Raw genomic sequence first — 23,312 nt, forward strand, 5'->3', positions numbered from 1 at the left:
TTTAAATTAAAATTCAAATTTAATTTTTAATTTTAAATTTAATTTTTAATTTTAAATTTAATTTTTAAATTTTAAGTTTAATTTAATTTATTTTTTATTAAATTAAATTATTTCATTTTATTTAAAATTTTAATTTAATGTAGTTTTTATTGTTTTTAATTTATTTCATTTTATTTTAAATTTTACTTTTAATAATAATTTTAATTTTTATTAAACTTAATTCTTTTTATTAAAAACAAATTAATGCATTTTTTAAATTTGCATTTAAATTAAATTTAAATTGTTTTTAATATTAATTTCTTTTTAATATGTTAAAAAGAATTAAATTTAATAAAAATTAAAATTAGAATTAAAATTATTATTAAAAGTAAAATTTGGAATAAAATGAAATAAATTAAAAACAATAAAAACTAAATTAAATTAAAATTTTATATAAAATGAAATAACTTAATTTAATAAAAAATAAATTAAATTAAACTTAAAATTAAAATTAAAAATTTTATTTTAAAAATTAAAAATTAAATTTAAAAATTAAAATTAAAAATTAAGTTTAAAATTTAAAATTAAAAATTAAAATTAAATTTAAAATTGAATTTGAATTTAAATATAAATTTAAATTTAAATTTTAGCTTTAATTTTAATTTTAATTTAATTTTAATTTTAATTTTAATTTTAATTTTAATTTTTAATTTTAAATTTAGTTTTTAAATTAATTTTTTTTTAATTTTAAGTTTAATTTAATTTATTTTTTATTAAATTAATTTATATCATTTTATTTAAAAATTTAATGTAATTTAGTTTTTATTGTTTTAATTTATTTCATTTCATTGTATTTTAAATTTTACTTTTAATAATAATTTTAATTTTAATTTTAATTTTTATTAAATTTAATTCTTTTCATTAAAAACAAATTAATACATTTTTTAAATTTAAATTTAAATTTAAATTGCTTTTAATATTAATTTGTTTTTAATATGTTAAAAAGAATTAAATTTAATAAAAATTAAAATTAGAATTAAAATTATTATTAAAAGTAAAATTTAGAATAAAATGAAATAAATTAAAAACAATAAAAACTAAATTAAATTAAAATTTTATATAAAATGAAATAACTTAATTTAATAAAAAATAAATTAAATTAAACTTAAAATTAAAATTAAAAATTTTATAATGTTCATAATAATTTTAATTCTAATTTTATTTTTTATTAAATTTAATTCATTCTATTAAAAAAATTAATGCCTTTTTTATTGAGCTACTGTGCTTTTAACCAACAATTGTTACAAGTGCATAAAAAAATATCACGGTTTCGCACATAACAACGAAGTGACTAAAATTGCAGAAAATATCTGTGAGAGTAGAGTGTCTTGTGTTTTCACCGATAAACAAATAGCAATATCACACACACACTCAAACGAATTTGCTTATCGTACGTACGTCTCTCCTTCAAACATGGACACTAACTCGTGGCCACACACGAATGCTAATGCAAATAAACGGATAACCCATAAATAAAACCAAGCAATAAAAATGTATAGGGATTGTTTTCTCTGGATGCGTTTATGTGTGTGGGTGTGTATGGCAGTGGCAGAGAGTTGAGTGAATTGTGAATGTATTCACATTGATGTGCAAGCATTTAGTTCACATTGCACATTGACGATAGTTGGACATCAAACAATAAAGCAATCAATCAACCCGAAATAATGGCGTCACATGAATGGCGACGAATATTCTTACACACAAACACACCCGTTCTCAGTTGGAATGTGAATGGTAGAAAACAAACAACGTTAGCAGCGCGCAAACATGAACAAAATTAAAAAATTTCACTAACACATAGATATGCATGTGAAGTTATGGAAAACATTGGTTGTGTTTTTTTTTTTTTTTTTTGAGAAAATGTAGACTCAGGATTTAAAACAAGTTGCAAGTAGGAAAAAATATATTTTTTATCAAATTTACTATAATAAGTAACTATTATTTTTTTATTAGAGTAGTACATTGCAATTCATTGAATTGACCCTGTAAAGGCTTTGAATTGCTTAAATAAATGGAAATAAAAAAATGTATTGTTATTATTTAACCATGAAAGTCACCTTTTAGCATTACAAGGCATTTGCATTATGAGCCAAAATGTGAACTAAAATTTAGTTTATTTTTTTATACAGTTCCTGTTTTATTGGTATTAAACAAACATTTATAATAAAGAAATAATTTAGTATAATTTAAGGAAAAATTACAAAACGTTTCAAAAATATTTACCTTGAAAAGAATTTTTCTTGATTTTCAAAATTTCAAATCTTCTCAAACTATAGAAAAAACCTTCAATTATTCTCATATTGAAATGAACTCCAATGGGGTTCATGTTGTCCATACTAGAGCGGGGATGAACAAAGAGGACAGCCATCATTGTTGATGATGATTGATAAATTCGTTTCATTTTGTTCGCTTCACTTCGATTTACCCATTACTGTATTTGTTGGTTTCTGCAATGGATTTGGACATTCATTTTTATTCTTCTTTAACGCTTATTTGGTATGATCCCATGAAAGGCATTGGGGGAATACGAGTGATAGCGAGAGTACCAAAAGTGTTTTCACACAGATTATGTTTGTATCGTTAAGTATACAGTTATTTCTCAATAAACCAGCGTGGAAATTTTATGAATGGTAGTTGAAAATAATTCTACTGATTATACACAAAAAACGAGGGGGAATTGAAAATCAATTTTTGAAAACGATAATAATTTGGCACTCTAGGAAAAATTAATTGCGTTTTTATTTTTAAAAGTTTTCATGTTTTTTTTTTAGTAATTGAAGATCAACTTTACCAATATGGTCTAATAATAAAAAACAGTAGTGTTCCCAATAAAGGGTTATAATGTGGTAATTTGAAAGGCCTTATAAACTAAAGTTTTTGTAATCATAAAATTCCTAAGTCAATTTTAGCTGGTCTGTCCTTCTGATGAATTCTAACCAAAATTCAAGAGAGTCTTATGTAGCTCGATATTGTTGACGCATGGCCTACCTGGCCAACATTTCCATCAAAAATTGGGTCGATTCACTGATTGAGCCAAAGATGGGCAAGAGTAGTGTCGAGTGATCAAACTGTTAGAATTTTATCGGAATAAATTCTTAGCATTTTAAAAACTTCCCACTTATTTTATTTGAGGTCCCAATATTATCTTTAACTATTTCGACATATTTGTTTACCTTCTCAGTTATGTTCTTCACTCGATAAAACGTAAACAAAAATTTGACCAAAAATTTAAATAAAATTTTCCACTATCTCTGTGGTATTAAGTACAAATACGAAAGACATTCCTCAAGTAAGTTTGAAACGATGTACATTTTTCTAAGCAATTTTTGCTTGGGCAAAATTTTTCTCATTTTTCGTGTTATCTTAAGAGTCTACAATTTGTTTCTTTGATTTCAGACGATTCAGTTTCATTTTGGCTTACATATGTCTCTTGCTAGGACATATTGGAAAAATTCATGCGAAAAGAAGCCTTAAACATTTTGTTCATTGCTAGCGGGTAATAGATTGGATGTCATACAAAACCCAACATAAATAAATTGCAAATCCATGTCATAAGCAAAGATTTCCAAGACTTTATATAGGAGGAGAGTTGAAAATGATATAAATACATCGATTTGTTTTATACGTTTTGTTGTTTTTTTTTAATCACTATGTTAACATTCCGCATGCCCCGCCGGATTTAAAATGAAGTTTTTTGACAAAATTTTCTATAGAAATAAAATTTTGACACAATTTTCTATAGAAAAAACATTTTAACAAAATTTTCTATAGAAAAAACATTTTAACAAAATTTTCTATAGAAATAAAATTTAGACAAAATCTTCTATAGAATTAAAATGTTTAAAAAAAACTATCTATAGAAATAAAATGTTGAAAAAAAATCTCTATAGAAATAAAATTTTGACGAAATTGTCTATAGATATAAAATTTTGCAAAAATTTTCTATAAAAATAACATTTTGTAAAAATTTTCTTCAGAAATAAAATTATGACAAAAGTTTCTATAGAAATGCCATTATGACAAAATTTTCTATAGAGATAAAATTTTGAAAAAAATTTCTATAGAAATTAAATTTTGGCAAAATTTTCTGTAGAAATAAAAATTTGAGAAAATTTTCTATAGAGATAAAATTTTGAGAAAATTTTCTATAGAGATAAAATTTTGACAAATTTTTCTATAGAAATACAATTTTGACAAAATTTTCTATAGAAATAAAATTTGGAGAAAATTTTCTATAGAAATAAAATTTTGCAAAAATTTTCTATAAAAATATCAATTTGTAAAAATTTTCTATAAAAATAAAATTATGACAAAATTTTCTATAGAAATACAATTATGACAAAATTTTCTATAGAAATAAAATTTTGACAAAATTTTCTAGAGAAATAAAATATTGATAAAATATTCTATAGAAATAAAATATCGATAAAATATTCTATAGAAGTAAAATTTTGAAACAAATTTATATAGAAATAATTTTTTTCCCTAACCAAATTTGCAAGCATATCTCTTTTCCTTTTCCTTTGCCAAAGTCAAATCAGCGATTTTCCTTTTTTCGGAGGGTTCAAGTGTAGTTCACTTTGGGTTGAGTGAATTACCCGAATCATTATGTTCACATACCGCATGCCCCGCCGGATTTAAAATGAAGTTTTTTGACAAAATTTTCTATGGAAATAAAATTTTGACAACATTTTTTATAGAAAAAACATTTTAACAAAATTTTCTATAGAAATAAAATTTAGACAAAATCTTCTATAGAATTACAATGTTGAGAAAATTATCTATAGAAATAAAATTTTGACAAAATTGTCCACAGAAATACAATTTTGATAAAATTTTCTATAGAAATGAAATTTCTCTAGAAATAAAATTTTGAGAAAATTTTCTATAGAAATAAAATTTTGCAAAAATTTTCTATAGAAATAAAATTTTGCAAAAATTTTCTATAAAAATATCATTTTGTAAAAATTTTCTATAAAAATAAAATTATGACAAAATTTTCTATAGAAATACAATTATGACAAAATTTTCTATAGAAAATAAATTTTCTCTAAAAAAATATTATTTTTGACAAAATTTTCTATAGAAATAAAATTTTGACAAAATTTTCTATAAAAATAAAATATTGATAAAATATTCTATAGAAATAAAATTTTGAAACAAATTTATATAGAAATAATTTTTTCCCCTAAGCAAATTTGCAAGCATATCTCGTTTCCTTTGCCAAAGTCAAATCAGCGATTTTCCTTTTTTCGGAGGGTTCAAGTGTAGTTCACTTTGGGTTGAGTGAACTACCCGAATCACTATGTTCACATTCCGCATGCCCCGCCGGATTTAAAATGAATTTTTTTGACAAAATTTTCTATAGAAAAAACATTTTAACAAAATTTTCTATAGAAATAAAATTTAGACAAAATCTTCTATAGGATTAAAAGGTTGAGAAAATTATCAATAGAAATAAAATTTTTAGAAAATTTTCTATAGAAATGAAATTTCTCTAGAAATAAAATTTTGACAAAATTTTCTTTAGAAATAAAATTTTCCAAAAATTTTCTATAGTAAAAAAATTTTGCAAAAATTTTCTATAGAAATACAATTTTGAAAAAATTTCCTATAGAAATAAAATTTTGACAAAATTTTCTATAGAAATAAAATTTTGAGAAAATTTTCTATAGAAATAAAATTTTGAGAAAATTTTCTATAGAAATAAAATTTTGCAAAAATTTTCTATGAAAATATCATTTTGTAAAAATTTCTATAGAGATAAAATTTTGAGAAAATTTTCTATAGAAATAAAATTTTGACAAAATTTTCTATAGAAATAAAATATTGATAAAATATTCTATAGAAATAAAATTTTGAAACAAATTTATATAGAAATATTTTTCCCTAAGCAAATTTGCAAGCATATCTCTCTTTCCTTTGCCAAAGTCAAATCATCGAGATTCCTTTTTTCGGAGGGTTCAAGTGTAGTTCACTTTGGGTTGAGTGAATTACCCGAATTTATTCTAATAATTGGTTGATAGTTTTGCTGCAAGTAGAGGATGCTGATGAGGAATGTGGTAATTCCGAAACAGCTGTACATCCAACCGACTTGCAGTCTGTAGGGCTTTCCAAATAAATTTAACAAGCATACTTTTCCTCTGTTGGTTAAACTACACTTGTAGTTTAGTCAATGCATGGTTTTAAGCTGAAATCAAAAACAACAATAATAAAATTGTGACAAAATTGTCTATACAAATAAAATTTTGACAACATTTGCTATAAAAATAACATTTTGACAAAATTTGCTATAGAAATAAAATTTTTGAGAAAATTTTCTATAGAAATAAAATTTTTGACAAAACCTTCTATAGATATAACATTTTGACAAATTGTTCAATAGAAATAAAATTTTGACAAAATTTTCTATAAAAATAAAATTTTGAGAAAATTTTCTATAGAAATGCAATTATGACAAAATTTTCTATAGAGATAAATTTTTGACAAAATTTTCTATAGAAATTAAATTTTGACAAATTTTTCTATAGAAATAAAATGTTGAGAAAATTTTCTATAGAAATAAAATTTTGCAAAAATTTTCTATAGTAAAAAAATTTTGCAAAAATTTTCTATAGAAATACAATTTTGAAAAAATTTCCTATAGAAATAAAATTTTGACAAAATTTTCTATAGAAATAAAATTTTGACAAAATTTTCGATAGAAACAAAATATTGATAAAATAAAATTGATGATAGAAATAAAATTTTGAAACAAATTTATATAGAAATAATTTTTTCCCTAAGCAAATTTGCAAGCATATCTCGTTTCCTTTGCCAAAGTCAAATCAGCGATTTTCCTTTTTTCGGAGGGTTCAAGTGTAGTTCACTTTGGGTTGAGTGAACTACCCGAATCACTATGTTCACATTCCGCATGCCCCGCCGGATTTAAAATGAAGTTTTTTGACAAAATTTTCTATAGAAAAAACATTTTAACAAAATTTTCTATAGAAATAAAATTTAGACAAAATCTTCTATAGAATTAAAATGTTGAGAAAATTATCTATAGAAATAAAATTTTGACAAAATTGTCTATAGAAATAAAATTTTGAGAAAATTTTCTATAGAAATGAAATTTCTCTAGAAATAAAATTTTGACAAAATTTTCTTTAGAAATAAAATTTTGTAAAAATTTTCTCTAGAAATAAATTTTGCAAAAATTTTCTATAGAAATAAAATTTTCTATAAATATATAATTTTTTAAAAATTTTCTATAGAGATTAAATTTTGAGAAAACTTTCTATAGAAATAAAATTTTGACAAAATTTTCTATAGAAATTAGATATTTTATAGAAATAACATTTTGAAACAAATTTATATAGAAATAATTTTTCCCTAAGCTAATATGCATATCTCTTTTCCTTTGCCAAAGTCAAATCATCGATTTTCCATTTTAACAAAATTTTCTATAGAAATAAAATTTAGAGAAAATCTTCTATAGAATTAAAATGTTGAGAAAATTATCTTTAGAAATAAAATTTTGACAAAATTTTCTATAGAAATGAAATTTCTCTAGAAATAAAATTTTGACAAAATTTTTCTTAGAAATAAAATTTTGCAAAAATTTTTTATAGAAATAAAATTTTGCAAAAAATTTCTATAAAAATATAATTTTTAAAATTTTTCTATAAAAATAAAATTATGACAAAATTTTCTATAGAAATTTTGACAACATTTTCTATAGAAATAAAATATAGATAAAATATTCTATAGAAATGAAATTTTGAAACAAATTTATATAGGAATAATTTTTTCCCCTAAGCAAATTTGCAAGCATATCTTTTTTCCTGTGCCAAAGTCAAATCATCGATTTTCCTTTTGTCGGAAGGATCAGTGTAGTTCACTTTGGGTTGATTGAATTACTCGAATTTATTCTGATAATTATATTATATTGATAGTTTTGCTGCAAGTAGAGGATGTTGTTGAGGAATGTGGAAATTCCGAAACAGCTGTACATCCAACCGACTTGCAGTCTATAGGGCTTTTTATACCCACCACCATAAAATGGTGACGGGGGTATAATAAGTTTGTCATTCCGTTTGTAACACATCGAAATATCGATTTCCGACTATATAAAGTATATATATTCTTGATCAGGGAGAAATTCTAAGACGATATAAGCATGTCCGTCTGTCCGTCTGTCTGTCTGTCTGTTGTAATCACGCTACAGCCTTCAATAATGGCGCTATCGTCCCGAAATTCGGCACAGATTAGTTTTTTGTTTGCAGGCAGGCCAAGTTCGAAGATGGGCTATATCGGTCCAAGTTTTGATATAGTCCCCATATAAACCGACCTCCCGATTTGAGGTCTTGGGCCTATAAAAACCGTAGTTTTTATCAGAATTGCCTGAAATTGGAAATCCAGAGGTATTTTGGGACCATAAAGAGGTGTGTCGAAAATGGTCCGTATCGGTCCATGTTTTGGTATAGCCCCCATATAGACCGATCTCCCGATTTTGCTTCTTAGGCGTCTAGAAACAGTATTTTCTATCCGATTTGTCTGAAATTGAAAATCTAGAGGTATTTTAGGACCATAAGGAGGTGTTTCGAAAATGATCCGTATCGGTCCATGTTTTGATATAGCTCCCATATAGACCGATCTCCCGAGTTTGCTTCTTGGGCGTTTAGAAACTATATTTACCATCCGATTTTCCTGAAATTGGAAATCTAGAGGTATTGTGGGACTATAAAGAGGTGTGTCGAAAATGGTCCGAATCGGTGCATGTTTTGGTATAGCCCCCATATAGACAGATCTCCCGATTTTGCTTCTTACGCGTCTAGAAACAGTATTTTCTGTCCGATTTGTATGAAATTGAAAATCTAAAGGTATTTTGGGACCATAAAGAGGTGTGTCGAAAATGGTGTCCATCGGTCCATGTTTTGATATAGCCCCCATATAAACCAACCTCCCGATTTGGAGTCTTGGGTCTATAAAAACCGTAGTTTTTATCCAATTTGCCTGAAATTGGAAATATAGAGGTATTTGAGGACCATAAAAAGGTGTGCCGAGAATGGTACCCATCGGTCCATGTTTTGGTATAGCCCCCATATAGACCGATTTCCCGATTTTGCTTCTAGGGCGTCTAGAAACTATATTTACCATCCGATTTGCCTGAAATTGGAAATCTAGAGATATTTTAGGACCATTAAAAGGTGAGCCGAAAATGGTGCTCATCGGTCCATGTTTTGATATAGCCCCCATAGAGACTGATCTCCCGATTTTGCTTCTTGGGCTTCTAGAAACTATATTTTCTATCCGATTTTCCTCAAATTGAAAATCTAGTGTTCTTTTGGGACCATAAAAAGGTCTGCCGAAAACGTGTGCCGAAAAGGTGTGCCGAAAATGGTGCCCATTTTTTGGTATAGCACCCATATAGACTGATCTCTCGATTTTTACTTCTTGGGCGTCTAGAGACTATATTTTCTAGCAGATTTGTTTGAAATTGAAAATTTGGAGGTATTTTAAGATCACAAATATGTGAGTAGCAAATGTTGCATATCGGTCCATGTTTTGGTGTAGCCCCCATATACACCGATCTCCCGGCTTTATTTCTTGGGCTTCTAGAATCCGTAGTTTTTATCCGAATTGCTGGAAATTAGTAATCTATAATGAAATTTTAGACAAAAGAAATTTCCTTTTCTCATAAAGAATTTTCGTTTATTCAACGATTGTCTAAAATTACGTTTCTCAAAAAAGAAAACACTTCTTTCAGGGCATAGCAGGCGCACTGATCATGAAAATTGCTTCAAACTGAAAGTAAAATTTCCAGATTTTACTCATCGTATTTAAATAATGGCGGAAAAAATCTACATATTTAAGATTTTAAATCAATACACGATATGTTTATAATTTCTCTAAAACTCAAACAAAATTGTTTCTCATAAATCCCGAATCTAATCTGGTCTTCATATGTAGAATTTTTAAAGTTTGTCTTCGGGAGAAGATTTGTCATCAAACCCCCTACAATTCTATATATTATCAAGTAACCCACAACGACGAAGAGTTTTCAAAGTAAACTGTCATATTTGATTCATGGTGGTGGGTATTTAAAATTCGGCCCGGCCGAATTTACTGCTTTATATACTTGTTTCAAATAAATTTGACAAGTATACTTTTCCTGTTGTTTAAACTACACTACATGGTTTTAAGCTGAAATCAAAAACACCAATAATAAAATTTTGACAAAATTTTCTATACAAATAATATTTTGACAAAATTTGCTATAGAAATAAAATTTTTGAGAAAATTTTCTATAGAAATAAAATTTTTGAACAAATTTTCTATAGAAGTAAAATTTTTGACAACATTTTCTATAGGAATAAAATTTTGACAAAATTTTCTATAGGAATTAAATTTTGACAAAATGATAGAACATAACATTTTGACAAAATTGTCTATAGAAATAAAATTTTGACAAAATGTTTCTATAGGAATAAAATTTTGACAAAATTTTCTTTAGGTGTAAAGTTTTGGCAAAATGTTTCCATAAAAATAAAATTTTGACCAATTTTTCGATAAAGTCAATATTAAGATAGCATCTTTAATTTTCGTTTGGGTCATACTATCAAATTCCATTGTGGGTAAGTTCTCCTGTTATGCACGGACGAAAAAGACTGTTTTTGACATGTTTGGGTGTAAAAATTAGATGTTTGGAACTCAAATTTTTTAACACAATATTTTAAGTGCAAACATATAATGTTCATAAACTAGCATAACATGTTATAATATATTATTTTTGGGTCATAAAATGTTTGTAAATATAATATGCTTAGACGCAAACATATATTAATTTGGAAATAGCCTATAAACAGATATGTGTTTAGAAAGAGAGACCTAGAGATTATGCTGCAAGTAAAATAATGGAAGTAACCAATTGGTGCCTTAAAAATATATCCACACAAAGAAAATGTCATTAAAATTTTTTACTACCAGTGTATGCCCTAAGGTGCAACATAATATGATTGAACAATACAAACAATATTTTGTTTGGACCAATCCTGAAAATATATGTGCTTGAAGCAAAATATGTTTGTGGTATATGTTACAGAAGGGATTTTTTTTGAGGGTGTGTAGAAGTAGCAATGTTCTCTTGTTGGCCCAAGCAAAAAATATTTAAAACTTTGACACATTTAGAATTCAAGGGATATTTATACACCAAAATAAATTCTATTAGGAATGAATATAAAATAATAAATAAACTTCTACAATAAAATAATAAATCATTTGTTTGGAAGAAAGATTTTTTTTATAATAACCACAAAATTTTAATTAAATACACATAAATTACATTTTGTTACTAGTGTTTTTTTTTTTTTTTTGAAAAAAATTCTTCAAATTTTATTAGATTATTTTTTGGCTCGAGTGGCAATTGTGGCCAAAATATTGCAGGGTCACTTACGTGATAGCCGTTTGAAGGCCATAACTCGTACCAAAGGTAGCCAACTCGAACAAATCTAAACCGATTTTAAAATTTGATGTTATGTGCAACAGTTTTTGCTTTTGAACAATAAGTTTGAACAAGAAAATATTTCGCTTTACTTTATTGCATTACATACCAGCCACCCTGTATATATACTTTATAGATAACACATTACAAACATTCTTTTCCGATACTTATATTATGTATTCTTGATTCTAATATCAAACTTCAAATTGCAATTACTATGCAACCATTCGTACGAATAAATAAACATCAATGAGAGACATTTACAGAGCCGCAACATTAGCTCACATACTTGCACACATATGGCATGCTCCAATAACAAAAAATGCTCACCACTGCCATTGCTATCAAATTCGAAACCCCCTCCGGTGTTTACAAGTAATCTATATAAGAGTGAGACATGAGAAGATTGAGAGCATGCATATGTGTAATGTTGTGTTATTGTTTTTGCTCTTGGTTTTAGATCCTCATCTCAACAAGTACGAGTGAATATTGAAAAAACATAGTGGTCTCATGAAAGAAAGAAAATCTTATGTCTATGGTATTTTGTTAAAGGCTCTACTAGTAATACGACATAGACAGCTCACGCAGACACACTCACTCACTCACTTACTTTTCTTTTACATATAGAGAAGATAGTCCTTTAATAGATTGACGATGTTTATGTGGTTTATGTATCTTAAAGGGTTTGAACGACAAGTGCATACCACAAAGTTAAGTTAAGAAGAAAAAAACACAAAACCCCACTAACGTTTTAAAGTTCGGCAGAAAAACTTTTGAAATAGAATCCCTTCATGGTGTATAAAACAATTTTATGGAGTGGCAAGTGGTAGGACTCTGACTACAACAGCGACAACGACAATAAATAAAACTTTGGCATACCCAAAGGACTATAACATAGACCTGTTTGCTTGTACACAGATTTAAAGGCAAGAAAACCAAGTTGGGATTTTGGTTATTGAAGAGATTTCAAAAAGTGTTGAGAAATATTCAACAATCGATTATAGTAATTTTGGCAAATAGCAAACTTTTGTTTTTGAATAATCTCAAGAGTGTGTTAAGCTGTAAAATAATTTATTATGCTATAAGTAAAATTAAAATGTAAAAAATTAAATATGGAGAAAATATTTTGTATAAAAAAATAATTTCAATGCAAAAAGAAAACTTATATACACAAGTTTCACAAGACTGAATTTTGAGCAATATGATCATGAGTAGGGTTCTATATACCACAAATTATAAATTTTCCATTTCATAGTTTATGAAGTTCAGTCCAGGTACTGAATATGGAGTTATATCTTAGGAGAATTTATGGTGGGTGGTTGTTTAGCTATTATCTTTTTGGCAACACTGGTTTAAACAGCTGATACACGCTTTGGTATATAATTTAACCATGAATCGTCTTACAACCGAACAACGCATGGAAATTATTGAATTTTATTATCGAAATGCGTGTTCTGTTAACAAAGTTCATCGCGCGCTTCTTCCATTTTATGGTCAGTTTAATTGGTCAGTTTGATAGCTATTCAGGCTATTTTATTTATTTAATTAATTAATGTTTACAATTTTCCTGGTAATAAGTGCTCTAAGACGATGGTTTCCTACAATCCGATCTAAGCAAATAAGACCAATGAGATATTACAAGAGAATCTCCAGAAATAGGAATAAACCCTCTGTGGTCCAATCACGCGAATAAGCTCCAAGGCAGGTAGTAGAGCACCTCACCTGCCCAGACAGGAGAATTGTACAGAAAGCTTAAAGCTTTTCTAATCTTAACATTTTCGGTAGAAATAAAATTTTGACAAATTTTTCTTTAGAAATAAAATGTTGGAAAATTTTTCTTTAAAAATAAAATTTTGAAAAATTTTTCTTAAGAAATAAAAATTTAAATATATGGTCTATTGACATAAAATTTTGACAAAATTTTCTATAGAAATAAAATGTTGAAAAAATTTTATATAGAAATAACATTTTTACAAAATTTTCTATATAAATAAACTTATGACAAAATTGTCCATAGAAATAAAATTTTGACAAGATTTTCTACAGAAATAAAATTTTGACAAAATTTTCTATAGATAAAATTTTGCAAAATTTTCTATAGAATTAAAATTTTACAAATATTTTCTATAGAAATAAAATTTTGACAAAATTTTCTGTAGAAAAAAAAATTGGACAAAATTTTCTATAGAAATAAAATTTTGACAAAATTTTCTATAGAAATAAAGTTTTGAAAGAATTTTCTAGAGTCAAATTTTGAAAAAATTTTCTATAAAAATAAAATAGAAATAAAATTTTAACAAAATTTTCTATAGAAAAAAAATTTGAAAAATTTTCTATAGAAATAAAATTTTCACTAAATTTTCTATAGAAATAAAATTTTGAAAAAATGTTCTATAGAAATAAAATTTTGAGAAGATTTTCTATTGGTCAAATTTTGAGAAAAATTTTCTATAACAGAAATAAAATTTTGCAATATTTTCTATAGAAATAAAATTTTGTAAAATTTTCTATAAAATAAAATTTTGCAAATATTTTCTATAGAAATAAAAATTGACAAAAATTTTCCATAGAAATAAAATTTAGTAAAAATTTACTAAGAAATAAAATTTTTAGAAATTTTTTCTATAGAAATAACATTTTGACAAATTTTTCTTTAGAAATAAAATATTGACAAATTTTTCTTTAAAAATAAAATTTTGACAAATTTTTCTTTAGAAATAAAAATTTGAATAAATGTTCTATTGACATAAAATTTTGACAAAGTTTTCTATAGAAATAAAATATTGACAAAATATTATATAGAAATAAAATTTTGACAAAATTTACTATATAAATAAACTTATGACAAATTTGTCCATAGAAATAAAATTTGGCAAGATTTTCTATGGAAATAAAATTTTGACAAAATTTGCTATAGAAATAAAATTTGGAAAAAAATTTTCTGTAGAAAGAAAATGTAGAAAAAAAATAAATTTTCTATAGAGTAAAATTTTGAGAAAAATTTTCCATAGAAATAAAATTTTGACAAAATTTTCTATAGAAATAAAATTTTGACAAAATTTTTATAGAAATAAAATTTTGACTAAATTTTAAATAGAAATAAAATTTTGACTAAATTTTCTACAGAAAAAACAAATTTGAAAAATTTTCTATAGAAATAAAATTTTGACTAAATTTTCTACAGAAATAAAATTTTGACTAAATTTTCTATAGAAATAAAATTTTGACTAAATTTTCTATAGAAATAAAATTTTGAGAAGATTTTATATAGGTCAAATTTTGAGAAAAAATATAAGAGGAATAAAATTTTGCAATATTTTCTATAGAAATAAAATTTTGCCAAATTTTCTATAAAGTAAAATTTTGCAAATATTTTCTATAGAAATAAAAATTGACAAAAAATTTTCCATAGAAATAAAATTTTGCAAAATTTTCCATAGAAATAAAATTTTGCAAAATTTTCTATATCAATAACATGTTCACAAAATTTTCCATAGAAATAAAATTTAGTAAAAATTTTCTAAGAAATAAAATTTTTGAGAAAATTTTTCTATAGAAATAAAATGTTGACAAATTTTTCTTTAGAAATAAAATGTTGACAAATTTTTCTTTAAAAATAAAATTTTGAAAAATTTTTCTTTTGAAATAAAAATTTGAATAAATGTTCTATTGACATAAAATTGTGATAAAGTTTTCTATAGAAACAAAATATTGACAAAATTTTCTATAGAAATAAAATTTTGACAAAATTTTCTATATAAATAAACTTATGACAAAATTGTCCATAGAAATAAAATTTGACAAGATTTTCTACAGAAATAAAATTTTGACAAAATTTTCTATAGATAAAATTTTGCAAAATTTTCTATAGAATTAAAATTTTACAAATATTTTCTATAGAAATAAAATTTTGACAAAATTTTCTGTAGAAAAAAAAATTGGACAAAATTTTCTATAGAAATAAAATTTTGACAAAATTTTCTATAGAAATAAAGTTTTGAAAGAATTTTCTAGAGTCAAATTTTGAAAAAATTTTCTATAAAAATAAAATAGAAATAAAATTTTAACAAAATTTTCTATAGAAAAAAAATTTGAAAAATTTTCTATAGAAATAAAATTTTCACTAAATTTTCTATAGAAATAAAATTTTGAAAAAATGTTCTATAGAAATAAAATTTTGAGAAGATTTTCTATTGGTCAAATTTTGAGAAAAATTTTCTATAACAGAAATAAAATTTTGCAATATTTTCTATAGAAATAAAATTTTGTAAAATTTTCTATAAAATAAAATTTTGCAAATATTTTCTATAGAAATAAAAATTGACAAAAATTTTCCATAGAAATAAAATTTAGTAAAAATTTACTAAGAAATAAAATTTTTAGAAATTTTTTCTATAGAAATAACATTTTGACAAATTTTTCTTTAGAAATAAAATATTGACAAATTTTTCTTTAAAAATAAAATTTTGACAAATTTTTCTTTAGAAATAAAAATTTGAATAAATGTTCTATTGACATAAAATTTTGACAAAGTTTTCTATAGAAATAAAATATTGACAAAATATTATATAGAAATAAAATTTTGACAAAATTTACTATATAAATAAACTTATGACAAATTTGTCCATAGAAATAAAATTTGGCAAGATTTTCTATGGAAATAAAATTTTGACAAAATTTTCTATAGAAATAAAATTTGGAAAAAAATTTTCTGTAGAAAGAAAATGTAGAAAAAAAATAAATTTTCTATAGAGTAAAATTTTGAGAAAAATTTTCCATAGAAATAAAATTTTGACAAAATTTTCTATAGAAATAAAATTTTGACAAAATTTTTATAGAAATAAAATTTTGACTAAATTTTAAATAGAAATAAAATTTTGACTAAATTTTCTACAGAAAAAACAAATTTGAAAAATTTTCTATAGAAATAAAATTTTGACTAAATTTTCTACAGAAATAAAATTTTGACTAAATTTTCTATAGAAATAAAATTTTGACTAAATTTTCTATAGAAATAAAATTTTGAGAAGATTTTATATAGGTCAAATTTTGAGAAAAAATATAAGAGGAATAAAATTTTGCAATATTTTCTATAGAAATAAAATTTTGCCAAATTTTCTATAAAGTAAAATTTTGCAAATATTTTCTATAGAAATAAAAATTGACAAAAAATTTTCCATAGAAATAAAATTTTGCAAAATTTTCCATAGAAATAAAATTTTGCAAAATTTTCTATATCAATAACATGTTCACAAAATTTTCCATAGAAATAAAATTTAGTAAAAATTTTCTAAGAAATAAAATTTTTGAGAAAATTTTTCTATAGAAATAAAATGTTGACAAATTTTTCTTTAGAAATAAAATGTTGACAAATTTTTCTTTAAAAATAAAATTTTGAAAAATTTTTCTTTTGAAATAAAAATTTGAATAAATGTTCTATTGACATAAAATTGTGATAAAGTTTTCTATAGAAACAAAATATTGACAAAATTTTCTATAGAAATAAAATTTTGACAAAATTTTCTATATAAATAAACTTATGACAAAATTGTCCATAGAAATAAAATTTGGCAAGATTTTCTATGGAAATAAAATTTTGACAAAATTTTCTATAGAAATAAATTTTTGAAAAAATTTTCTATAGAAATAAAATTTTGACTAAATTTTCTATAGAAATAAAATTATGACTAAATTTTCTATAGAAATAAAGTTTCGACAAAATTTTCTATAGAAATAAAATTTTGAGAAGATTTTCTATAGGTCAAATTTAAAAAAAAAATCTATAACAGAAATAAAATTTTGCAATATTTTCTATAGAAATAAAATTTTGTAAAATTTTCTATAAAATAAAATTTTGCAAATATAGAAATAAAAATTGACAAAAATTTTCTATAGATATAAAATTTTGCAAAATTTTCCATAGCAATAAAATTTTCGCAAAATTTTCCATAGAAATAAAATTTGGTAAAAATTTTCTAAGAAATAAAATTTTGAGAAAATTTTTCTATAGAAATAAAATTTGGCAAATTTTTCTTTAGAAATAAAATTTTGACAAATTTTTCTTTAAAAATAAAATTTTGACAAATTTTTCTTTAGGAATAAAAATTTGAATAAATGTTCTATTGACAGAAAATTTTGACAAAGTTTTCTATAGAAAGAAAATATTGACAAAATTTTCTATAGAAATAAAGTTTTGACAAAATTTTCGATATAAATAAACTTATGACAAAATTGTCCATAGAAATAAAATTTGGCAAGATTTTCTATGGAAATAAAATTTTGACGAAAGTTTCTATAGAAATAAAATTTGGAAAAAAAATTTCTATAGAAAGAAAATTTGGACAAAATGTTTTAAGAAATAAAATTTTGACAAAATTTTCTATAGAGTAAAATTTTGAGAAAAATTTTCTATAGAAATCAAATTTTGACAAAATTTTTCAAAGAAATAAAATTTTGACAAAACTTTCTTTAGAAATAAAATTTTGAATTAATTTTCTATAGAAATAAAATTTTGACTAAACTTTCTATAAAAGTAAAATTTTGACTAAATTTTCTATAGAAATAAAATTTTGACTAAATTTTCTATAGAAATAAAATTTTGACTGAATTTTCTATAGAAATAAAATTTTGACAACATTTTCTATAGACATAAAATGTTGATAAAATTTTCTATAGAGTCAAATTTTGGGAAAATTTTCAATAGAGTCAAATTTTGGGAAAATTTTCAATAGAGTCAAATTTTGGGAAAATTTTCTATAGAAATAAAATTTTGACAAAAGTTTCTATAGAAATAAAATTTTGCAAATATTTTCTATAGAAATAAAACTATACAAAAATGTTCTGTAGATATGAAATTTTGCAAAAATTTTCTATAGAACTAAAATTGTGCAAAATTTTTCTATAGAAATAAAATTTTGATGACATTTTCTATTTTGACAACATTTTCTATAGAAATAAAATTTGGAAAAAAATTTCTAAGAAATAAAATTTTGATAAAATTTTCGATAGAGTCAAATTTTGAGAAAAATTTTCTATAGGATTTATTCCTTAGGATTTATTTATTTATTATTTTGCAAAATTTCCAATAGAAATAAAATTTTAACAAAACTTTTCTGTAGAAATAAAATTTCGCAAAATTTTCTATATAAATAACATTTTGCAAAGTTTTCTATTAAAATATAATTTTGCAAATATTTTCTTTAGAAATAAAATTTTGCAAATATTTTCTATAGAAATACAATTTTAACAAAACTTTTCTATAGAAATAAAATTTTGCGAAATGTTCTATATAAATAAAATTTTGCAAAATTTTGTATAGAAATAATATTTTCGCAAAGTTTGCTATAGAAATAAAATGTTGACAAAATTTTCTATAGAGTCAAATTTTGAGAAAAATTTGAGAAAACCACTTCTCATGTTTCTGACTCATACAATTCCTACATGGAAGAAATATAATCATCGTTTGACAAAGAAACATAAATTTTTTGTACAATATTTAATATATTTGCGATAATAATTTGAAATTGATAAGGCTAATAAATCCATCCACAAAAAAAGTTCAATCGACTTCAAAAATATAAAAGAATTTATTCGCAACTAATTCATTGCGACGTGAAAATTCCTTAAATAATAAAAAGACGAATTGATGGAAACAGAAAACGAACCAAAAAAAAAAAACTCAACCCTAAACACACCAACTAACAAGAATAAAAAATAGGAAAAAAACGAGAAAAAAACTCACTCTAATCAAAAACTTTTTTAATAAAACTTTTTGCTTGGATGTCATAGTAGAGGCGAATGTGAAGCATAACTCCTCATAAGAAAACTTACGCACACCAAATCGCAACCATGGAAATATGGAGTTATATCCCTTTTAAGGGATTCTTGCCTCCATTTCCTCTAACCACGACAAATTGGGGTGACAGGACAATGTGCTCTTTTGGTTTTTTTTTCTGAAAATCACAAGAAGCTCGAAAATGAATTCCTCGAGAGTATTCCAAGATTAAGGAAAATGTTAACAACCAGCAAATGTGACCACAAATGGAAGCGTGAAACAACTACGTCGGATGTCAAGACCAGAGTTTTCCAAAAAAACTGTATTTCCTCTTTTTACTTTTTTAAAGGTTTTTTTCTATCGTCTAACACTAAAAAGGCCAACTACATGTGATTGACTTTGTTAATACTTATCTTTGAGCAAATAAAAGGGTCAAGTTTATTTTTTTCAATTGTTCCCATCTGGAAGGTTGGCATAAAATACACAAACATATATCAAATATTCGTTTTATATTAGGGTGGTTCGCGCAAAAGTCCAAGTAAACCATAATTATTTCGTTTTAGACATTGGAGAACTGATGATTTTGTGATTAAAGAATTGATTTATCACGATTTTTTTGCAAAGACTACTCCCCATAAAAAGAAATGAATTTTTATAAAATTGTAAGAAATTTTGACAAAATTTTCTATAGCAAGAAATTTTCATAAAATTTATTATAGCAAATTTTAGTTTTTGCAAAGACTACTCCCCATAAAAAGAAATGCATTTTGACAAAATTTTAAGAAATTTTGACAAAATTTTATATAGCAAGAAATTTTTACAAAATTTATTATAGCAAATTTTATTTTTTGTGCAAAGACTACTCCCCATAAAAAGAAATGCATTTTGACAAAATTTTAAGAAATTTTGACAAAATTTTCTATAGCAAGAAATTTTGACAAAATATCCTAGGCGAAACAATTTTGTCAATATTACCTTAGCAAAGAAATTTTCTTCAACATTTTCAATAGAAATGTGAGTTTGTCAAAATTAAATTTTGCTACAATTATCTATAGAAATTAAATTTAGAGAAAATTTTCTATAGCAAAGTTTTTTTTTTTTAAATTTTCTATGGATATGGATTTTTGACATTTCCTTAGCAAAGAAATTTTGACAATATTACCTATAGCAACGAAATTTTGTCAATTTTGTCCTATCAAAATAAATTTTTTTCAAAAATTCCTATGGCAAAAATTTTTTTTCAACATTTCCTATAGAAATTAAATTTTTACAAAATTTCCTATAGCACAGAAATTTTGCTAAAGTTTTCATATAGTACGAAATTTTGGAAAAATTTTCTACAGCAAGGAAATTTTTACAATTTTTTTTTTTGTAGCTAAGAAATTTTGACAAAATTTCGTCTAACATAGAAATTTTTCTGGCAATGAAATTTTGCCAAATTTTTTGTCAAGTAAATTTTCAACGTTCCTCCCTATTACTTCATCACCATATACTGCAAAGAGGATACACAGATTGTAGCTTAGAGCAATCTGAACTTAACACATTATGTCATGACACTCACTTTATGGCCAAGATGAACTGGGAAAACTTTTGGGGTACAAATACTGGCGTATAACAAAAAAGAAAAAACCCGTTGGCCTTTTTTAGGGCCACAAAAAAGACTAACAAAAAAAACGGAATGTTGGAAACATGTGTATGTTTTCATGAGTGTAGATGTCAATTACATTGATTGACTTGGTTACAAATCAAATCAAAAGTGTATTCTTCACTTGGCAAAGGAATACCAAACACAAAAAAAAAAACATTGGACCACAAAGTGACTTTTTTTGTTGTTCGTGGTTCCCTAAATAGGGTTAGGGCACCAGCTGGTATTCGGCCCACATCAAGTTTTGTATATTTTGACGTGTCACAGATTTTTTTATTTTGTTTTGCTTTGGCAAAACTACTCGTCGTTTTTACTGATTTGAAATATAGAGCTGATGTTCGTCAACCAAATGGAGAGCAAATATAAATCAAATTCTTTTTTAAGGCCAAATATAACTTTTTAGAAGTTGGTTTTCTTTTTTTGTGAAGTTTTTTTTCGTTTTTTGGTTTCTAACTTGATATAATAAAAACAAGGAAATCAATATGAAATACTTCCATGACTCATCAAGTCCACAAGGATGTTTAAGAGTTTTTCTTCACTTTTTTTGGGGGGCGGTTTCTAAAATAGTCAAACAAAATTCCGCATAGTCATTTAGTAGTATTTCATTAAGTCCACGAAATTGTTGGAGTTCTTTGGTTCAGAGAAAACAAAAATGTTAATAAATGACTGGAGGAGACCAGAAAATTGATGGAGGGGATTGATTAGAAAGCTATAGAGGGGATTGATTAGAAAGCTAATTTTAATTGCAAATTTAGGTGACTGAATAGCTTCCAAATCCCAGACACTTCAAACTGTTAATTGTTTTCTCAATGAAGGATGCATTATCTTTCAAATAAATATTAGCCCATATTTGAAACTGTTTTATCGTTAAGTCAAAATTTCGAAAAACTGTCCTAATAAAATTTTGCCAAAAATTTCCCTGCAGGCCAGAATTGTGACAAAATTTTCTCCAGCAAAGAAATTTCTCAAGAAACAAAAAATAGAAAAAAATTCACAACATTTTCAATAACATACAAATTATGACAAAATTTACTATATTGAAGAAATTTTGACAGACTTTCATATGGAAAAGAAATTTTTACAAAATTTCCTATACCAAAGAAATTTTTACAAAATTTTCTACAACCAAGAATTTTTTTTGTTTCTATATAGTAGCAATTTTCACAAATTTTCTATAGCATTACAAATAAGTTTCTTACTTTCATTAAACTGTTTTATCGTTAATTCAAAAATTAAAATATGTGTCTTAATAAAATTTTCCAAAATATCCTTGAAGGACAGAATTTGGACAAAATTTTTTTCAGCAAAGAAATTTCTCAACATGGAAAAAAATTCACAACATTTTCCCTACAATAGAAATTTTGACAGACTTTCATATGGAAACGAAATTTTTACAAAATTTCCTACAACTAAGAAATTTTAACAAAATTCCCTATAGCACAACAATTTTCACAAATTCCCTATAGCAAAGCAATTTTGACAAAATTTCCTATGTCAAAGAAGTTTTGACAAAATGTCAATTAATTTAAAGCCCATAACTATACATTAAAAATAATTTTCTTACTCTAACAAACGCCCCAGGCGCGAAAGTCCAATGGATTGAGATTATAGTTGCCACTCGATCCAAAAAACAATCTAACAAAATTTAGAGAAAAATTTATAAAAGATAAAGACTACCAAATACAAAATCTTTTCTTGAAAATTTTAGTTCTATAGAAAATTTTCTGAAATGTTTTTATTTCTATAGAAAATTTTCTAAAAATTATATTTCTATAGAAAATTTCTAAAAAACCATATTTCTATAGTAAATTTGCTGAAATTTTTATTTCTATAAAAAATTTTCTGAAAATTTCATTTCCATAAAAATGTTCTCAAAATTTTATTTCTATAAAAAATTTTCTAAAAATTTTATTTCTATTAAAAATTTTCTCCAAATGATATTTATATAGAAAATTTTCTGAAAATTTTATTTCTATAGAAAATTTTCTCAAAGCTTTATTTCTATAGAAAATTTTCTCAAAATTTTTATTCTACAGAAAATTTTCTGAAATTTTTATTTCTATAGAAAATTTTCTGAAAATGTAATTTCTATAAAAAATTTTCTGAAAATTTTATTTCCATAAAAATTTTCCCAAAATTTTATTTCTATTAAAAATTTTCTCCAAATACTATTTCTATAGAAAATTTTCTGAAAATTGTATTTCTATAGAAAATTTTCTCAAAGTTTTATTTCTATAGAAAATTTTCTCAAAATTTTTATTCTACAGCAAATGTTCGAAAAATTTTGTTTCTATAGAAAATTTTCTGAAAATTGTATTTCTATAGATAATTTTCTGAAAATTCTACTTCTATAAAAAATTGTCTGAAAA

Source organism: Haematobia irritans, chromosome 5, assembly GCF_050003625.1.
Source record: "Haematobia irritans isolate KBUSLIRL chromosome 5, ASM5000362v1, whole genome shotgun sequence".
NCBI classification, from domain to species: Eukaryota; Metazoa; Arthropoda; class Insecta; order Diptera; family Muscidae; genus Haematobia; species Haematobia irritans.